This window comes from Nycticebus coucang, chromosome 1 (assembly GCF_027406575.1).
Source record: "Nycticebus coucang isolate mNycCou1 chromosome 1, mNycCou1.pri, whole genome shotgun sequence".
NCBI lineage: Eukaryota > Metazoa > Chordata > Mammalia > Primates > Lorisidae > Nycticebus > Nycticebus coucang.
This window is the reverse complement of record NC_069780.1, coordinates 94,290,867-94,311,541: the sequence shown is the minus strand read 5'-3', so window position 1 is coordinate 94,311,541 and position 20,675 is coordinate 94,290,867. Positions and strand designations below refer to the sequence as shown.

General features: G+C 35.1%; 1 pseudogene; it reads right to left on the bottom strand.

The window, feature by feature from the left end:
• Positions 1-2,591: 2,591 nt before the first annotated feature.
• Positions 2,592-20,675, bottom strand: part of LOC128590758 (meiotic nuclear division protein 1 homolog) — a 94,220-nt pseudogene continuing 76,136 nt past the window's right edge.

The following is a 20,675-nucleotide window of genomic DNA, read 5'->3' as shown; positions in this document are numbered from 1 at the left end:
AAATCCAATTAAGAATTGTTTTGTTAATATAAAACTTAACTAAAGCCTTGTCAAATGTGGGCTTTTTGCTTATAAAGTTAATTTAAGAGGGATTTGAATTGGGCGCAAAGTATTTTTTTTTGTATAATTTTGACAGTTTATGCTAGCGAAAAACCTTAGCAAAAGGATACACAGGTCACTGAAAACGAATGATAGTCACAATTGCCCAAAGTTTTATATTATCCAAGAGAGCTATTTTATTCATTAATATCTTGCACAGGGCCAGTGCTTCTCATGTTTAATATTTATATTTTACAGGAAGTTTTACCTAACTTTTAATTGTTAGTACTGAAAAGATTTAGAAAGATAAATAGAAATTATAAACCATGCCTATAATTTAAAAAGTTGAAACTAAGTGAATGTTCAAAATACATAAGGGATTAGAGTCAGTCCTTTAATAGTAAAAGTATTTCTATATTTTTAAAACCACTTATCCTGTCATACACACACATAAAGAATAACACACAATATGTACTAAAATGTATTACAAATGGGTTCCCTTGTGTATGTGATGAGAAATAGACAAAATTGTATGTCTTTTTGGTAACTTGTCTCTTACTTACAAGGTGTCTTTTCCATGTTATTGGAAGATATTGTTGAGATTTTATTGTAATTTTTTGACAGATATTCAGCACACAGACACATAGACACACACATATATACAAAAAGATGTCACTAAAAGATAACAGAATAAACAAAGAACATTAAAAACACTTGATTAGGGCGGCGCCTGTGGCTCGAGGAGTAGGGCGCCGGTCCCACATGCCGGAGGTGGCAGGTTCAAACCTAGCCCCGGCCAAAAACCAAAAAAAAAAAAAAAAACACTTGATTATTCAAAATAAGGCAGGAGGACAGAACAAGACAAAAAATAAACGGAACAAATAGGAAATATATGCCAACATGGTAGACTTAAACCAATACTTATCAGTAACTACCTAACTGAAATACACCACCCCACCATGTAAAAAGAAGACATATTTATTGTAAATAAAAATTAATCTATGGATTAATTAATTTAAAAATACTTGGTCCAGTAATAGACAGTTTAAAGAAACATTTTTGAAATAAAAAGAAACAGACAAGGGAAGAAAAATATAGTCCAAGAAATCATTAAGTATAAGAAAATTGGTATGGCAATATTACTATCAATAAAAGTGGACTTCAAGGCAATCAATATAACCAAAAACAAAGTTAAAAAATTTTGTGATCACAAAAGTTTAATTAAATAGGAAGCCGTAAATAATTTTAAATACACTTGATAACAGTGTCACAAAAAGATGTGATTCAAAAACTGACAGAAATAAAGAGAAGAAACAAAAAAAGATTTTTAATGCCTGTCTTTCAGTAACAGAAAAACAGAGAAAAAAATAATAGCATAAGAGATCTGACAGAACAATCAATAAAACTTGCCTAATTGATGTTTCTTGAATGTCATTAAAAAGTATATGTTTGCTCTTACAGCAGTGTTAAAGTTTATATCAAAAATGATGACAATCTCCCTATTTTTTTAATTAAAAAGTGAACTTCTAAATTACTCAGATCAAAGAAGAAAACACAAGAGATATTAAAACATATCCTATACTGAAGTATTTTGAAATATAAAAGTCTAAAATTCTTATCTAAGTTTATACTTTAAAAATTACAAAATTAAGAACTTTTATCAAAGAATGTATCAAATAGAAATGAAAGTGGAAGTAAACAAAGTAGAAAAATTGAAAGAAAAAATGAAGGTGAAAGTAAATAAAAATGGAAAAACTGACAACAGAACCAGGCATGGTGGCTCTTGTCTGTCATTGAGACTTTGAGAGGTCTAGGTGGGAGGATTCCTTGAGGCCAGGAGTAGAAGACCAGTCTGGGCAACTCAGCCAGACTATGGCTCTAAAAATTTAAAAATTAGCCAGGCATAGTGGGAGACTATAGTGGGACAGTGAGATAGGATGATCGCTTGAGGCCAAGAGTCTGAAGTTGCAGTGAGCTCTAATTATGCCATTGCACTCCAACCTGGGCAATAGCGTCAGACTCTGTCAAGGAAAAAAAAAGAAAGAAAGAAAAGAAAAAGAAAAAGAAGCAAAAGCAGAAGCAAAAACAAACAAACAAACAAAAACAAAACTGACAATGGAGAAAATCAACCAAGATTATTAATGCTTAACAAATTAATCAAGCAAAAAGAAACAAAATTATTTAGTATGAAAAGAGGAACATCACTGTCCTCCTTTTTCCATGAAAGGAGGATCGTCACTATTTACCTTACAAACACCAAAATTGTATGCCAATTAACTCAACAAATAAGATGAAAAGGAAAAATTCCTCTTAGAGCAAAATTATTGAAACTCACACATTAAGATATAAAAAAATAGGTGTGCATATTGCATTCATAATTAAAAACAGGTATTAACGTCTTCATTGGTAAATTCTACCAAGTATTTTATGGTAAACAATACCAATCTTATAAATTATTTTTTTTAGCACTTTATACTTTATTTAAAATTACAGTGCATTTAGTTGTATAATATTTATACATTTACATATTCACAAGCTCACTAATCCATTCTTTACCACCATCCAACATTGTACTCTTTGTAGTCAAAGTCTTCTGGAATTCCAAAATTTTTATCAATTTTATTTCTTCAAATCCAAATTTTCTTTTGGCCCAAGATTTTATTGCAAATATGTCATCAATCCATCTGGTAGCAGCTTCCTTGGCCACTTTATTTGCTTGATGTATTTCTTCTACAACTTGTGGGTTACACTTTTTGTATCTTTTTTACGTCTGTCTTTAGCTGTTCCCTTTGATCCTGAAGTGAGGAAAGTTCTTTCACCAGCATAGCTCACTCCTCCATCTCATGTTGACCAATTTTAGCTTTTTCAATGCTTTTCTGTAGATTTACATGATTTTGGCTTCTCTCAGACAACTGAAATTCCAGAATCTCCAACTTACATTTCCTTGCAAGAACAGCTTTACTTGGAAAGTCCAATTTTAGGACTGGACTAAGTTCCAGTCCTCTCATAGTCAACCACACCCATCATCAACTAAACTTTGAAGAACTCCTTTTACTGACATAGCACTAATGCCTTTCTCCTTGGGAGCAATCTTCTCCATATCTTTGAATTGAACTACATCTTTTGTCTCAAAAAGATTTCCAACATGCAGGCTCTTTTCTTCTGCACTGGGTCCTTTTTTCTTTGTCAAAGGCACTGAAATTTCCAGTGGCGAGGCCAGCCTGTGGTGTAAGGGATAGGGTGGGACCAAACTCTTTTAGAAAACAGTGAAGGAAGAAAAAATATTCTTAACTTGTCTAATAAAGCCACCATATAACTAATATCAAAGCTCAGGTAAAAATCTTCTGCACAGCCACGGACACAATCAAAAGAGGAAATGGACAACTCACAAAATGGCAGAAAATCTTTGCATGCTATATACATCTGCTATATACATACAAAGAAAGCAAATCAGTGAGAAAAACATCAGATCACTCCATTAAAAACTGGGCAGAAAGTTCTCACCTAATGCATACAATGTAAGGATATACAACATATCTCCTGGGTGGAGGCCTCAACCACAACCTGAATTTTACCTTGGAAACAAAAACAATGTAACCTAAACATGTGTACCCTCATATTAATCTGAAACTAGGAAAAAAGTGGGCAAAAGACATGAACAGAAACTTCTCAAATGAAGATATACTAATGGCCAACAAACTCACAAAAAAATGTTCAACTTCTCTAATCATTAGAGAAATGCAAATCAAAACCACAATCTCTACATTTACCAGTCTGGGGGAAACAGGATGTGGAAACCCTTTGAGACGTCCATCACCTTCCTGTACATTCAGCAATGCATTAAAAAAATTGATGCTATGATTCATCCAGCATCTGTATGTTTTATGTCAGAAAGAGTATCTACTTTGCCATTCTGATGGAAACAAAGATCTGTACCCTGGGGCCCTCAGGTATTTTCTGAAATAATTTTCTTCAGTATTTTATAAGGGCTTGCATATGAGGATAAAACTAGGAGATGTCTGGGTTGTGGAGCATAGGCCTCTTTTGCTGCATTTGAAAAAATTAAATCACAAGGTCAGAGTTAAGCAAGTTATCTTATTTTCAAAGTTATTTCATTTGAATTAGGCAAAACTAGCTAGCTGCCTGGTTTCAGGCAACCAGAGAAGAAAGGAAAATTACTGTTTGAGGAATTTAGGTCCCAGGAAATATAGCTCAATGCGTACCTTCTTTAAAGAAAAAATAAATTTATACAGCTGTGAACAAAACCACTATAATTTTCAAAACTCCCTCAATTTCTGAAGTATTCTAAATCTTTGCTCTGCGCCCTCTGGCTCATCAGAACAAAACAAACATTGAGGCTCTTCCCTACTGTATTTTAAACTAAGTGATACGTTGAAAATTATAGTGTTGACAACCCTGATAGGATTAGAATGCTGACACATGGATAATCCAACTGTTTCTTTTAGCCTATTCAGCTCATGTGGTTTGGTGTAAACACTGTAATATCACCTGCTTCCTGCTGCAGGCCCATTAAAAAATGCAAATAAATCCTGGCTGGTTTTGACTTTAATGGTTATGGCTTTAATGTGCTCTGTATCCTCAACTATCTTAGCCATGCTGTAATGCCATTCAAAGTGCAGTGCAGTCTCCTGAAAACTTTAGCTTTCTTGAATGCGACTTTATTTTTCTTTTGCAGCAGTGCATAAGTAGGGGGGTTATCTGGCTTTCAGCCAGGAGCATTGATTACTTGATTTGTGCTGAAGGAGTAATGAGGTTAATTCACAGCCTGAGTATCCTTTTTAAATATACCTAGCATAAACAAACCCTGGATGTTTGCAGTTTCCTTTGTAATGTTGTGTTTCCAATGAGATTTGTTGAGCTTGAAAAATTAGAACTTTTTAATAACACAAGTCAAAGAATAAGCAAAATCTATAGGCTAATTTGGGCTACTAAGATAAACAGATTCATTCCTTTGGTTTAACATATAGGGTTCATATTTAACCTGGTATGTGTGTGTGTGTATATATACACACATATGTATATATTATATACATATACGTTATAGCTCAAAAATTTTTTCCATAATTTCCATAATGGGATGCAATATGTCATATTATGTGATTGTTGGACTAGAAGGTTGCCTCTGCTTAATATTGTATTTTTGTGTTTTCATGTCACAATAGGGTCTTTGCACACTAGGATAAGTCATCAAAGAAACTACTTTTGCAACTCCACAAGCAGAAGGGTCTCTTCCATCCATCCCAGGCTTCTAAGCTAGCTCTGGTACTCTCTTGTGGAATCACTAATGCATTTATTTATGCCTTATAAATATATTTATGCAAATAAATATTTATAGTAATTTATCCAGCAGCTAGGTGTTTTAGGGCAGAAGAGCATTTCAGAATTTGTATGTGGTCATTCTTATGGAATCATAGTTTGGACATACCACCTCTAGATTTTTTTTTTTTTTTTGGCTAGTCAAGAGAGTAGAGAAGGAACTAAGGAATCTATAACAGGGTCCTAGGGCTTTTTGTGCAATAATTCTTAAATGTAACTTAAGGCCACACATAGGAAGATGAAGTGAGGCACACTATCTGAGCTGTTCTCATGCTTCCTTGCATGACCAGACAAGTCACTATATAGAGAGACCATACCCCAGAAAATGTTCCCATGACTCTCCAGTGTTGATTAAGGAAGGCATGGCACTGCAGGATTGTTATGAAATAAACAGTAACCCCACCAACTTTATATGTTAAAGCTCTAATCCCTGACATGACTGTATTTGGAGATGGGGCCTTTAAGGAGGAAATTAAAATTAAATGAGGTCAGAAGGATGGAGCCCTAACTGAATAGAATAGGTGAACTTGTTAGAAGAGGAACAGACACCACAAGTGAGCTTGCACAAGGAGAAAATGCCACATGAGAACACAGAAAGGGAACCAACCTTGACAGCACCTTGAGCTTGGACTTCTACCCTCCAGAACTCTATGAATTTCCTGTGTTTAAGCTGCCCAGTCTGGTATTTTGTCATAGTATTCCTAGTCAACTAATAAAGGAATGCTCTTGAAAAAATATATATAGTACACAAAGGGTGTTTTCCACTCATCTATTTCAGTGTTTCTCAATCTGGGTGACATGAATAGCCTGTAAGCTCAGATAATTTACTTCATTACTAGATGATAGTGACATAGATATAAAGTTATTCTTGTAATAGCTTGCATTCCAATATTCTTTTTTGATGAGCAAGGATGTTAGTGGAGTTTATTTTAAAAATAATAATGACAATAGTAATAACTATGTATAAGTATTCAATGACAGAGTGTGATTACGTGAGATTTGGTCTAATCATACAATAGCTAGCATTTGATAAGACTTTTTATGCCAAAGCCTGTGCTCATTTCTTGCCTTTCTTATGTATTTAATAATATTAGCCCTGTTTATCAATGAGCAAATGAAGTTCAGAGATACTAATTAACTTGCAAATAGTCATAAAGTTAATAAATACCCTGGGAATTCAGCACGTTTTAAGGAACAACTTGGGAGTGTAACGCATAGGGAATATTATCCATCATGCAGTTCAAGGCAGCATAAAAATTACTCAAAAAATGAACTTGGCCCAAGCCTGCATTTAGCAGATCAGTGATCCAAGTGCCAAAAAAGTTAAAGAAATACAGTCAAGATCAGACATGTCATTAGAACTAGTGTCAGGACTAAAACTCAGACTGGCTTAACGATTATCAAAATCTCTTTTTCTTCTGCACTATGAAAAGTCCTACATTTTTAAAATGCCACTAAAATAAAAATTATCTATGATACTGAAATGTATGAGATCCAACCAAAACTCAAATGACAAAAATAGTGATTTGGAATTCACCTTAGTTCTGATTTTGATATAGTTATATTTTATACAATCATAGTAAAAAAATCTACATTTTTACAATAGTATTTTATACCATTTGTGCTTACATTAAGATAAAATTATTCAATGGGGAAATGACATTGATAAGACATGGGGCCTAAAAATAAATTTAAAAACAAATAAATTAATAAATCAATAACCTAATCATCATGCTTCTCAAATAAACAGACTTTGGGAGAATTTTTAAAAATTCAACTTAAGGTTTTCATGTGGTATGTTAAACCTATTCATATTGGAGATTTAGGATTGGAGGCACCAAATTATAAAGGTATTTTAAGGACGTTTCTGAGTTACGGTTTATTTATCTTGCTGATTTAATCTCACAATTGTCTCATCTGTTCTTCACCCCCATTCCCTGATCAGGGCTTAGAGAGAATAATCACAGAAAATTAGTATAGTTGGAATTTTCAAGAAAAAAACAATCTATGGGTCAATCCTAAAAAGTCATGGTGAAATGTTTAAAAGGCCAAATTTAGAATGAAAATAAAAGACTTTGACAAAAAAAAAAAAAAGAAAAGGCTATGCTCTTTTTTGTTCTAGAAAAGTTTCCTGCATATGTAATGGCTCCCAAATCATAAAAAGTTTTTTATATGGACAAGTCTTATTAGACAAATATTAAGTCAGCAGCACTTATTCCTGAGACCACTCCAGCTGAGAGTGCCATGTGGTCATATCTCATAGCTCAAGTATGTAGGTCACTATCATGTACTGTCTCTGAAACACCAAGCAGAAAAATGTGAACTCATCCATTTTTATATTCATCAAATTGCAGTCAAATGTTTAAAGTCTATTAAATTATACCTAAAAACCAAATTCAGTTATACTGTCCTCGTGCAATTGCCTTTGCATAACATGCAATACAAGTACAATACTGTTGTATTATTGACAACAGTGAATTATCAATCTTTACTTTTGCAAGTAGAGTTAAGTTTCTTAAAATATAACATCATAAATAGATATACCATTAGTAGCTACTCACTAAAATTACTTAAAAGTAACGTGGAAAATAGCATTAAAATAGTATTAGTAAACTGTACTTAGAAAATATAAATTATACAAATGGAAGAAAGTTGTATTTTAAAATTTCTACACAATGTGCTTTTACTTTAACTAGGAATTTTTATATTTAGGTGGATAACAATGAGTAATTAAAGCAAAAAAGGGTAGGCTTTGTATGTTTTAATATTTAAATGTATTACTGAAAAATTTATTATCATAAAATATAGCTGATATTATATATATTACATTATTAAAACAATTTTAAATTCTTAGATAGCCAGTGGTCCAATTATCCTCCACTGAAATAATAGTACAACCAATAGCTAAACTCTGTACAATCGTCATCTTACAAACTTAAGAACTGCCTTTACCTGGTATTAATCACTAGGGATTTATTATCTCTAAAAGTCAAACTGCAAATTTAACTACCCAACAGTTGTATCAAGTCAATACGCTACTTGTTGAGCTACTTGTTAAAAGACTCCAGTTTGAACAGCAACTCGAAATTTAGTATTTTATAAGCAAGGATTTAAAGCATTAAAAAATCATCATCCCTATTTCTGAGGTTTTATTATCGGTTTGTTTTTTTACTTATACTTGTGACTTCAGAGATAACATACCACTGATTGGTTTTATGTGAGTTGTCTTTGTTTCTAAAGAAACAAAAGAAAATTCTATGGATGCAATTAATATTGGCTGCAATTATTAACACTACTACATCTTATAAAAAATCAATGAATATTGATTTCAGATTAACTTCCCTTTTAGAGATAATACACATGTGTAAGTATAAGAGCAATTCCTGTAAAATGCAGGAACACAGATATAGAAAGAGTAAGTAGTTCTGACGCTGAATTTTGTATAAAGAGGCTAATATGTTTTATTCTTTGACCACCTCTTATTTACCAAAAATAGATTTTTAAGTCAGTTCATTAATCACTCATTTGTGAATATTAATTTTTTAAATAGATTTCATCTATGAAAATAAAATATTTAGGAAACAAAAATGTGAATAAACATAATTTATCTAGATAGTAAATTAAGTAAATTTAGTTTTTACATGAACCTGACTTGGTTAGATATTTCAAGAAGTTACCATGGTAAGACATGGAGAAACTTAGAAGTGGAAAATACAAAATGTAGTTATCTGTGGATGAAAAATTCTATATGTATCTTCTTTTTTGGAATTTCATATAATTCTATTTGTTTAATTCCTCTTGGGGTTCTATCTTGTGAGTCAATTCTTTTTGAGGATAGTAGAATTATACTTGGAAAATTACTCAGCTATGGGCTCAAGTACATAGGTCACTGTAAAAAGTTTTGAGACAGATTGTGTCATGGTCCTTCACCTCACTTTCAAGAAACACAGTCACTGGCGTCCTTTGTGATTCACCTGTGCAAGTCTCAACTTGCTCAGCTTGTCAGTGTTGCTGGGAGGCCTTCATTTGTTACCACCATCCGAGTGGTTTTTATGTTTTTTTTTTTTATTTTTGTGTATCTCAACATTTTCATAATAACCTATGTACAACTAACTATGTTAGGCATAACTTAAATGCCTTAAATAAGTCTCTTTCACACTTTTTCCCCCCACAGGGGGTGAGAGGACAGTCATGAAAATATAGGGCATCAGTGGAACCAACAGATCAGATAATATCTACCATTGCTTCAAGTCAGCTATGGTTTACCTCATTACCCTTTCCCAAATGTGAGGTATAATTTTCTGTCATAACATTGTAGCAATGATGTCCCGCCTACACCTACTCACATCCTGTCCTTGGCTATGGGCACTGGGAAATCAGAAAGACCATTTGCTCTCACCATTATAATCCATTGCTTCTTATGCCTGGGTCAGTTCTGCCCCACCTCAAGGTATATTCATATGTATCTAGAGTTTATTTGTGGTCTTCAATAAGGTCCTCTTAGTTGCCTTTTTTCACGCTTACCTTATCAATAATTGTGAAATTACAAATTGGGTAAATTTAGAAAAAAGGGGTGCAAAATAATTGTAAAACATTTTTATAACCAAGCCCTTGTGGGAACACTGTCCTAACTAAATGCTGTCCCCTCACTGGTCAGAAGGAGCAATCTGTGGGGGGCAGAGGTTTAGGGTACAGAACATGGATATCAAGTGGCTCATGTCAGCTAGAACTGACTGGAAGCTAGCTGATACACTATTTTTCAAACAATTAAAAGGAATCACATCTGTTACATTGTCTGGTCTGGGTATGCTGTTTTTAGTTGCAGTGTATAATAAGATTTCCCAGAAGGTTTTAGAAAAAAATGGGAAGGATCTCCTTGTGGCATGCTAAGCATCTCTGAAATTATGAGAACAAAATGTTGATAACTAGAATCTACAGAAAACTCAAATTAATCAACAAAAAAGAGCAAACAATCCCATCTTTCACCAGGCAAGAGACATCTTCTCTGATAAAGACAGAGGAATGGCTAACCAATGCATAAAAAAATGCTCATCCTTCCTAATCATCAGAGAAAGGCAAATCAAAACTACCCTGAGATATCACCTAACCTCAGTGAGAATAGCTTACATCACAAAATCCCAAAGCTGCAGATGCTGGTGTGGATGTGGAGAGAAGGGAACACTTTTCCACTGTTGGAGGGACTGGAAACTAATACAACCTCTTTGGAAAGAAGTATGGAGAATCCTCAGAGAACTCAAGTTAGACCTCCCATTTGATCCCACAATCCCATTACCAAACATCTACGCAGAAGAAAAAAAAGTGCATTTTATCATAAGGACATTTGCACTAGACTGTTTATTACAGCTCAATTTACAATTGCCAAGATGTGGAAATGACCCAAATGCCCACCAACTCCTGAATGGATTAATAAACTGTGGTATATGCATACCATGGAATAGCATTCAGCTATAAAAAGATGGAGATTTTACATCTGTTGTATTAACCTGGATGGAGTTGAAAAACATTCTTAGTAAGTATCACAAGAAAGGGAAAGTAAGTATCCGATGTACTCAATACTAATATCAATACTAATACGAAGCCAATACTTCATTAATACTAATATGAAACCAGAGGACAATCTAATACATGCCCACATAAGAGAAAATTCGATTCATTTCACGATGGGGGGAGGAAGGAGGAGGGAGGATTGGTTAGCTCCCACCTAATGGGCACAATGTTAAGGGTACACGGCACACTTCTTGGGTGTGGGACACAACTACAACGGGGACTTTACCTAATAAATGCAAACATTGTAACCTACTTGTTTTTAACTTCATATTAATCTGAAATTTTAAAAAAGAATTAATTAATAATGGATAGTATAATCAAGCTGGCAAACACTGAAAATAGCCTTAATTTTCTGGTTGGAATTCTCTGTGGGTGGGCAGGTCAATCACAGGCACTGAAATTCTCACACCTGTACATCTTCCTCATTTGGATTAATGACTCATTTAAAAACAAAATAAAACAAGCTTTACCCTTAGAAAAACACAATCCTTGAAATGATGAGTGACAAGCCCTACAAAGGAAAGTGATGTCTTGTGGTGGTCTTATTTTATTTTATTTTTTTTAGAGAGATTCGTGTTTATTGTAGGCAGGCGTGCATGTCTTTGCATACTGATGAGCTCTCAGGTGCAGTGTCATTGTACTTGAGAAAGCAAAGCTTGCAAAATGAAAAGTAGTTAAGTAAAACTGCTGCAGATTGCAACCACCTGCTCGTTGCCTGGATCAGTAAGCACTGGAAGTCTATTTCCAAGTTCTCAGTAAACATATTGACCATCCCTCTTACTCTCACAGAATTTTGATGAGTTAAATCGTTCTTAAATTAACCCAAATTCACTATTGACAGCTGCTCATGAGAGAAAGAGTGGAGTGACAGTCCATTCTTAGAAATTTAGTGGGGACTTTGTCACTGGGAACTAAAGTAATAGCTAATAATATCATAAATTAACAACATAATTTAAGAAATATCTACTAAAATACATATATTAAGATGGTATGAGTTGTTATTTTTATACAGTAAGCTTTACGAAAGTAGGAATTTTTGTTTTTCTTCACTGATGTTTCCTTAGCATAAGAAAAAGGCTTTGCTCATGGTAAAAATTCAGTAGAATCTCTTGAGTACATGCACAAGGTCAGACAAGTATGTGAACTCATCCTAGAAAATGTATTCATTGCTGAATATCAGCAATGCAGTTACCTTCAAAGTACTCCCGTGGGCCATCTGGTGGAAAAAGTTAATTTTAGCCCTTATAGATGACTTGGACAGGTCCAAGATTTCAGTAGAGGAGATAATTGAAAATGTGGTAGAAAAAGAAAGAGAAATAGAAGTGGAACCCAAAATGTAACTAAATTGTCTTCTTCTTGTGATAAAACTTGAATGGATGAGGGGTTGTTTCTTATGGATGAGCAAAGAAAGTGGTTTCCTTTTCTTTCTTTTCTTTTTTGTTGTTTGGGATTCATTGAGGGTGCAAAGAATTTGGTTACACTGATTGCATTTGTTAGATAAAGTCCCTCCTATAATTGTGTCCCACCCCCAAGAGGTGTGCCACACACCATGAGCCCTGTCTCCCTGACTTCTCCCCTCTATCCACCCCCTCCTTCCTCTACCTTCCATCTTGTATTAGATCATCTACTGCCTTCATATTAGAATTGAGTATATTGGATTCTTGCTTCTCCGTTGTTGTGGTGCTTTACTAAGAAGAATGCATTCCAAGAAAGTGGTTTCTTGAGATAGAATCTACCCCTGGTTAAGAAGCCGTGAACATTGTTGAAATGACAACAGGGATTTAAAATATTCCATAAACTTCTAGGACAAGAAAGTGGCAGGATTTGAAAGGATGGAGACCAATTCTGAAAGAAGTTCTACTGTGAGCAAATGTTATCACAGCATCACATTCTAAAGAGAAATCTTTTGTGAACCTAAGAGCCAACTGATTTGACAAATTTTATTATTGTCTTATTTTAAGAAATCACCAGAGCTCCCCCTCTACCTTCAACAAACACCACCGTGATCAATTAGTCAACTTCCAACAACTTTGAGCCCACCAGCAAAGAGATTGTGACTCCTTAAAGGAGCAGATGATCAGTAGCATTTTTTTAATTTTTTTATTTTTTTGAGACACAGTGTCATTTGGTCATCCTCAGTAGAGTTTTGTGGTGTCATAACTCACAGCAGTCTCAAACTCTTGGGTTCAAAAGATCCTCTTGCCTCAGCCTCATGAGTAGCTGGGACTGCAGGAGCCAGCCACAATGCCCAGCTATTTTTTTTTTTTTTTGAGATGGAGTCTCACTCTGGCTCAGGCTGTTCTCAAACTCATGAGCTCAAGCAATCCACCTGTCTCGGCCTCCCAGAGTGTTAGGATTACAGAAGTGAGACACCACACCCAGCCCACTAGCATTTTTTAGCAATAGATTATTTTTAATTAAGATATGCACATTATATTTTTAGAGAAAATACTATTGCACACTTAGTATTAATATAAAGATAACTTTTCTATGTTTCTGTAAACAAAACAAAATTGTGCAACTCCCTTTATAATGATACTGGCTTTGTAAATTGTACAGGTCTGGAACTGAACCAGTAATATCATTGAGGTTCACTTGTAGTTGTCAAAGGTAAGCTTGGATCAGGTTGCCATGGAGGGCCTGTAGAAGCAAAGATTGCTGGGTTCTATGCCCAGAATTTCTAATTCAGTATGAGGAGGGAGAGCATAAGTAAGTTTAGTTCTAACCAGTTACTGCGTGGGTACATTGACTTTGTGTCTTACTGTGTGTGTGCTCCTGTCTACAGTACAATTTACTTTTATCATCCATTTTTCTTTTTTTTAACATTGTTTCCTTCAAGATATTCTGATCATTAAATTTGGCTACACAGTCTGATACCAACAAACTTGAAGACACTACTTGTTATTATTCATCCCTGAAATGAATTAACCACTACAATTATATAATTCACAGTGCAAATCAAAAGGCCCTTAAACTTTAAAAAAATTTCTATTTGGGAAAAATCTAAAGGTAGACAAATAGAGAAAATAGTAAACAAAACTCTTCAATCAATTCCCCTTTTCATTTCATTTCAATTACCAAGCTAAAGCTAACCTTGCTTTGTCTACATAGCCTCTTCTTTCCCCTGTTCCCTAGAGGATGTTAAAACATATTCTCAGCATTGTATCAGCTTTTAAGCATTTCAGTGTATATGTGAAATTAATAGTAATTCTTTTATCTAATTAGATGTGCAGGAATATTCTTTTTTTAAGCAAAATAAATTTTATTTAACAAGAAAGACAAAGCTTTGAGCACTTCCAAACAGAGTTGGAAGTGGGCCTCTCTTGTGATGGAGAGAAGGTGAGAGAGAACTGGAATATTCTGCATATCTGTTATGTGTATGTGATTTTATTTGTTTGTAGGATCTGAATAAAATCCACATGTTGCAACTACTTGATGGATTTCTTAACCATTTTTCCTTGTAATTTCTTTTTTGTAAGAATTGTTTCTTTTGTTTGTTTTTCTTCTTTCTTTCTTTCTTTTTTTTTTTTTTTTGTAGAATTTTCCACCAACTGGATTCTGCAGACGTTATTCCAGTGATGTCATTGATCTCATCCTTTCAGCTCTGTATTTCCTGGGCATTGTCATTTAAATCTCGAGGCTTGATTAAATATGGGCTTGATATTTTCAAAGGAAAGGCCTGTAGGTGTTGTGAGCTTTCACCTGGAGGCATTTGGGTGGCTCTCTGATGTGACATCAACAGCCATTGGTGACTGACACCTAACCATTACTGCATTAGGTGTTGCAAAGTGCTACTCTCATAACTCCATCAATCCATCAGTAATTAGTGAGAACAGGTCCATAGAAACATGCCCCATCATCCCTGAGACTTCCTGGAGGAGAGTATATGCAGGAAGAGCAGGATGTGAGTGAGTGATCATTGCAACCTGGGACATGTTCCAGAATGAAAGGGCAAATAATAATTATACCAGAGCAAAAATTATAACTTTGGTGCTATGGTTTGAGTATTTGTCCTCTCCAAAACCCAAGTTGAAATTGAAGAGGTGGGACCTTTAAAAGGTAATTGGATCATAAGGGCTCTGACCTCACAAATAGGATAATCCAGTCATAGATTAATGGGTTAATAGTTTTAACAGGCTCTCATAGGAGTGGAGCTAGTGGCTTTATAACAAGAGGAAGAGAGACCTGAGCTAGCACACTAGGCCCTTCTGCCATGTGACGCCCGGTGCCACCTCAGGACTCTGCAGAGTCCCCACTAGCCAAGAAGCACTCACCAGATGCAGCTTCTTCACCTTGGGCTTTTCAGGTTCTATAACTGAAGAAATACATTTCCTTTTTAAATAAATTATCCAGTTCCAGGTATTCTTTTTTACAAGAAAAGAAAATGGACTAATACACTTGTAACTTCTAGGCAAGCTAGAACATGTGGTCACTGTGTGTTGATTGTTATTTATAGAAATTAAAACACTTCTCTTCCCCCTGGCGCAGCACATGTATGTGCTAGACACAAGAAATATTCCAGCATGGCCAAATATGGAGCATATTTTTGTGGGGAGAGAAAATGAATTTTGAATATGTAAAATTTATTATAAAAGATTTATATGCATGAGTACATGTGAGTTTGTGATAATATTAATTTTACTTTATTTCAGGTGGAATTTGGAAACGTACCATGTATTTCTTTTTTTTAATTAAGTTTATTTTATTTATTTATTTTTTTGTTGTTACAGTTTGGCTGGGGCAGGGTTTGAACTCGCCACCCTTGGTATATGGGGCCAGCACCCCACTCACTGAGCCACAGGCACCAGGTATTTCTTAAGTTTAGTCACATAGCCTCATCTTTAACAGGGTAAGGACTTTTGTGGCAGCTGAGAATATAATCTTGGTAATCTGGTGGGTTGATATATGAATGCTCGGCATAAAATTGTGGTAATGAACTCGCTAATGAAGAGACCAACCTAAAATTAAAAAAAATATTTTTTATGTGCTTGCAGTCCCCTCAGTTTCTTTTTCACTTTGTTGACATGGACATTTTTGTTTGTCAAACTTTCAGAGATGGTTTTCTTGTCATACAAACATACACTGAACCAGTTTCAAACTCCAATCTCTTAAAAAACACTAAACATGGTCAAACTCCCATGAAGAGTGGTCTTAACCACTAAGTCATTAGAATCAAAACAGTACAACAGGATAGAGATGTCGTTTTCTCTTTCCAGCTTCACTAGCTTTGTGGGTCTTTCATCTTATTTGAAATTGGAACTATCTAGTCTATTTGTTACAAGTGGGTTCTATCAATGCGATTTCACCTTGTTGTAAAGTTCTATCAGGAAATGAGTACTTTAGATCCAATATGACTAAACTCTCTCTAGAACACTGATTTTCAACCGATGTGCCATAAGAGGATCTTAGATATGCCATGAAAAATTTTCAAGGTCATTAATTTTCAAAAGTTCAAAGCAAGGTAAGCAGATTTTTTTTGTTACTCTTTTTTTGATCTACATAATTTAAGTGTGCTATGGAAGTTTAAGTATAGGTTCAAGCGTACCAAGAAATAAAAAAAGATGGAAAAACACTGCTTTAGAAGCAGTGTATAGAAACAGGTAACTTGTTCATGTACAAATTGTCTTGAGTTTTACATCCAGGCTTTGAAACACTGCTCAAGTATTGTGAACTCACAAGAAATGGAGTTTGCACTGAGATTTTACATTTTTGCTCATAGAAGAAAATCCAACTTTTTTTGCTATTGTATTTAAGAGGAAATAAAATATTACAAGACTGATTTGCAGATGCAAATTGATTTCAGTGAATATTTATCATTTTCTTCAACAATTGAGGCTTAACTTGGTTAGGTAGAATGGTTCATAGGGATTTTAGATGTTTCCTTAAAAAAAAAAAACCCTACATGTAATTTGATACCTAGAACATTTTAGAAAATTTTTATTTTGGCTGTTTCACTCACAGAGGCAAATGGAAGATCCAGGCCACAGTGAGGTAATTAATCAAATTAAGTATCATAACGCTTTCAGTTCCCCTCTCTGTCTGTGCCTGTGGGCAATGCCTTTGTCTGAAATCACTGCAGAAAAATGCTACCATTGTATTTACAAAGAAGAAAATTGTTATATATAAGAACAGTTTGCAAGATCAACACTGATGAATGCAGTGGGTTCTATCAAGCGACAACAAAAAAATATTGATACTTTAATATTATGAAACCGAATTTTGCTCTGAGGTTCCAAATTAACCTAGAGCTACATGTAAGGCTGTCTCTAAAGTTGGGGTAAGTAGGCTAGCTCTCAAAATTATTTGCCTCCTCATTTTTCTAGCGAGAGTGTTAATTTGAAAGTACAGATGACTGAATAATTTTCTCAAATTACTTAGCTAGATAACTGCTAATTTTAGAGGGAGATTAAGAGAGTTTATCCTTTGGATTTCTCTACATTGATCAAATAATTAATGGACAGAGGTTTGCAAGGCGTTTCTCACAACTCTCTTATTCCTTTGTAATCAGCCAAATGGCTTATCTCAAGCTCCTGAACCCAAAATATTGCAAAAAATCCCCATTGCCTGCCAGATATTTGTTTAGCAAGTAGACAAGACAGCCACACACTGCAGGGCAGGACAGTTTCCCTAGAGCAGTGTCTTTCAACCTTTTTTTCATCTCACAGCACACTTAAACCTAGAATTAAACTTCCTCAGCACACTTAAAATATGTTGATAAGAAAAAAGAATATATTTGCTATGGTTTGAACTTCTTTCAAAAACAAATTAATTAATGATCTTTCAAAATTTTTGTGGCAAATGTCCTTGTGATAAAATGATTTATTTTCTTCTGGGTAGATGCCTAGTAATAAGATTATGGGATCAAATGGAAAGTCAACATGTAGTTCTTTGAGGGTACTCCATACATTTTTCCAAAGAGGCTGTATTAGTTTGCAGTCCCACCAGTGTCATAAAACTGTTTCCTTCTCTCCACATCCACACTAGCATCTGTAGCTTTGGGACTTTGTGATATGTGCCGTTCTCACTGGGTTAGATGATATCTGGGGGTGGGGGGGGTGATTTACCTTTCTCTAATGATCAGAGACTATGAGTATTTGTACCCTCACATTAATCTGAATTTTAAAAAGTCAAAAAAATAAATTATCAGATGTCACTTTAAAAAAATAAAAATTTTCCTGGCACAGCTAAGATCCTCTAATGGCACACCATTGGCACACTGGCTGAAAATCACTGCTTTAAAGGATGGCAACTGAATTACAGGGTTGGCAAAGGCACTGAAAGACAAAGCATGAGTAGAAAGGAACATCAAGGACTTCCCATAACTGAATTATACCTGTTAGGCCTAGGGGTCCTAGGCCAAGGCAGAAAGGTGTTAGACCTAGGCTATAAAAGAAAAATACCAATTAATCCTGGCAAATTTCTGGACTGCAAGCTTTAAAAATAATAATAAGTCTAGTTCACTCCCAAGATAGATTAAAAAGTACTAATTGATTTCTTGCTTCTTTCTAGTTCACTCCCAGTTTCTTGCTTGGCTAACTCCCTGGGAAACGAACCAGGAGGCACCAACTGTCCCTGGACTGACCTTTAAATAATATTAGGTGGGGAAAGTACTGAAACTAAGGTGTATGGGGGAAAATATTAAAACAACAATGTATGACATATGACTAAATGCAAAATTCTGCTTCTGTACAATGCTTGCTTCCTACCCTACCTGGATGCACCTGGACACCCTGTATGCCAACCAGGATACAGACCAGGTCTTAAGCACGTGGGGCTGCTCTCAGAAACCCTATGTTGGGACACTGAGGCAGTTGCCAGCCAGCTCTTCAATAAAAGGACTCCTCTTTAAATTTAACTTGTTTGGCAGTGTGGTCTTTGTGGAACTCCTGGGTACAACACACCAACCTAATCCTTGAAACTTTTAATGTAGTTACTTAATAAAAAAATTCTTATGCATTCATTAAAATATAATGTGAAGGCAAAATGTGGATAATGAAGGACAAGGGACAGTTTGCTTCCGTATGGGAACAAACTGCATGTGAAAAGTCAAGACTTATTTTAAGGGTATGTTGAGGCCATGATTAGCAGGTCTCTCTGTTGGAATGGAAACTTAATTTATAAGAGTAATAAAAAGTGCAAGTTGAAAGTTCTATTATCACACTTACACATTCTGGAATTTATCTTTAAGAAAAAGGAACAGGGTGGCGGCTGTGGCTCAGTCAGTAAGGCGCTGGCCCCATATACCGAGGGTGGCGGGTTCAAACCCGGCCCCGGCCGAACTGCAACCAAAAAAATAGCCGGGCATTGTGGCGGGCGCCTGTAGTTCCAGCTACTCGGGAGGCTGAGGCAAGAGAATCGCTTAAGCCCAGGAGTTGGAGGTTGCTGTGAGCTGTGTGAGGCCACGGCACTCTACCGTGGGCCATAAAGTGAGACTCTGTCGCTACAAAAAAAATTTAAAAAAAAAAAAAAAGAAAAAGAAAAAGGAACAACTAGAGCTCTTTGAGGAATAGGGTGACTTGGTGACAGTAATGTCTGCAGATTATCTGCCACCTGTACGCAAATTGTGTGGGAATAGAAGAGTTTGTAGCTAGGATATTAGTCACTGATTTCTGCTAAAATCTAGCAAAGGAAGAATATGCTATTGGTCAGGGAAATGAAAAGAGGTAAGTGGGAGAAATGTAATTAAGGAAGATTTGAAACACCTAATGATTGAATGGAGTTTAAATTTGGAGTCAATAACACCAAAATGGTAATTAAGCCTCTGTCATTAGAAAAATGTAACTCTTGTAGATAGAACCAGTAAATAGTAAGAGATAAAATAATTGTAACTAAACATGTGGACTCTGAAGAAAAACCTGCTTGGCACATATGTTGTCTCAATAGGAGCTTTGGGCAACTTACCCAATCTTTGTGAGACTCTTTCTTAAGTATATAAAATGAAATAAAAACAGTGCATACCTGTCGGACCTTTTGCAAAGATTAAATAAGATAATTCAAGGAACATGTTTGGCACACAATTTCATAATAAATGTTAGTAACTATCGTTGTTGCTGCTAGCCATTGCTGTTTGTGGGTTTTACAAATGAGCTAGACAATACATTAAGGGGGAATTTTAACTTGATTTAAATATATCTACCCTACTGAATATTCCAACAGGCTGCTGGAGAAATATGATTGTCTTTCAGACACACTGCACAGCTTCATATGTGGGATTAAGAAGTATACTTAATTAAAAGAGGGGTGAAAGTTTACATTGTGGTGCTGAATACCTTACTGGGGGGAGATAAAATGAAAATAGCAGATGACAATTTTCTCCTATTTCTTCACAAAACACTGATGAAATCACAATCATACAGCAAAGATTCTAACAACCAGGTCTTTACTGGGACTTCTGGAAGCCAGCACAGTAGATTTCTTTCTTAAGAGACCAAGATATGTTACTTGGGATTTCCAAGAGTTTTCCTCAGAGCCAGTTCCTCTGGATAGTTAATGTCAAAAGTGTCCATGATCTGATATCGTTTAGAAATGTGTTTTAAAAGAAAGAAAGAAAGAAAGAAATGTGTTTAAAAGTTTTGAAAATTTCTGCATGAAAGAATCTTGTTAATCTTATTCAAACCAGAATTCTCCAAATTTATTCAAAGAAATCTTTCCCTCTTCCTTAGAGTAGCAAGACTTCACCTTGCTGCCTAGGCTAGAGTGTTGTGGCTTCATAATTCACAGCAGCCTCTAAC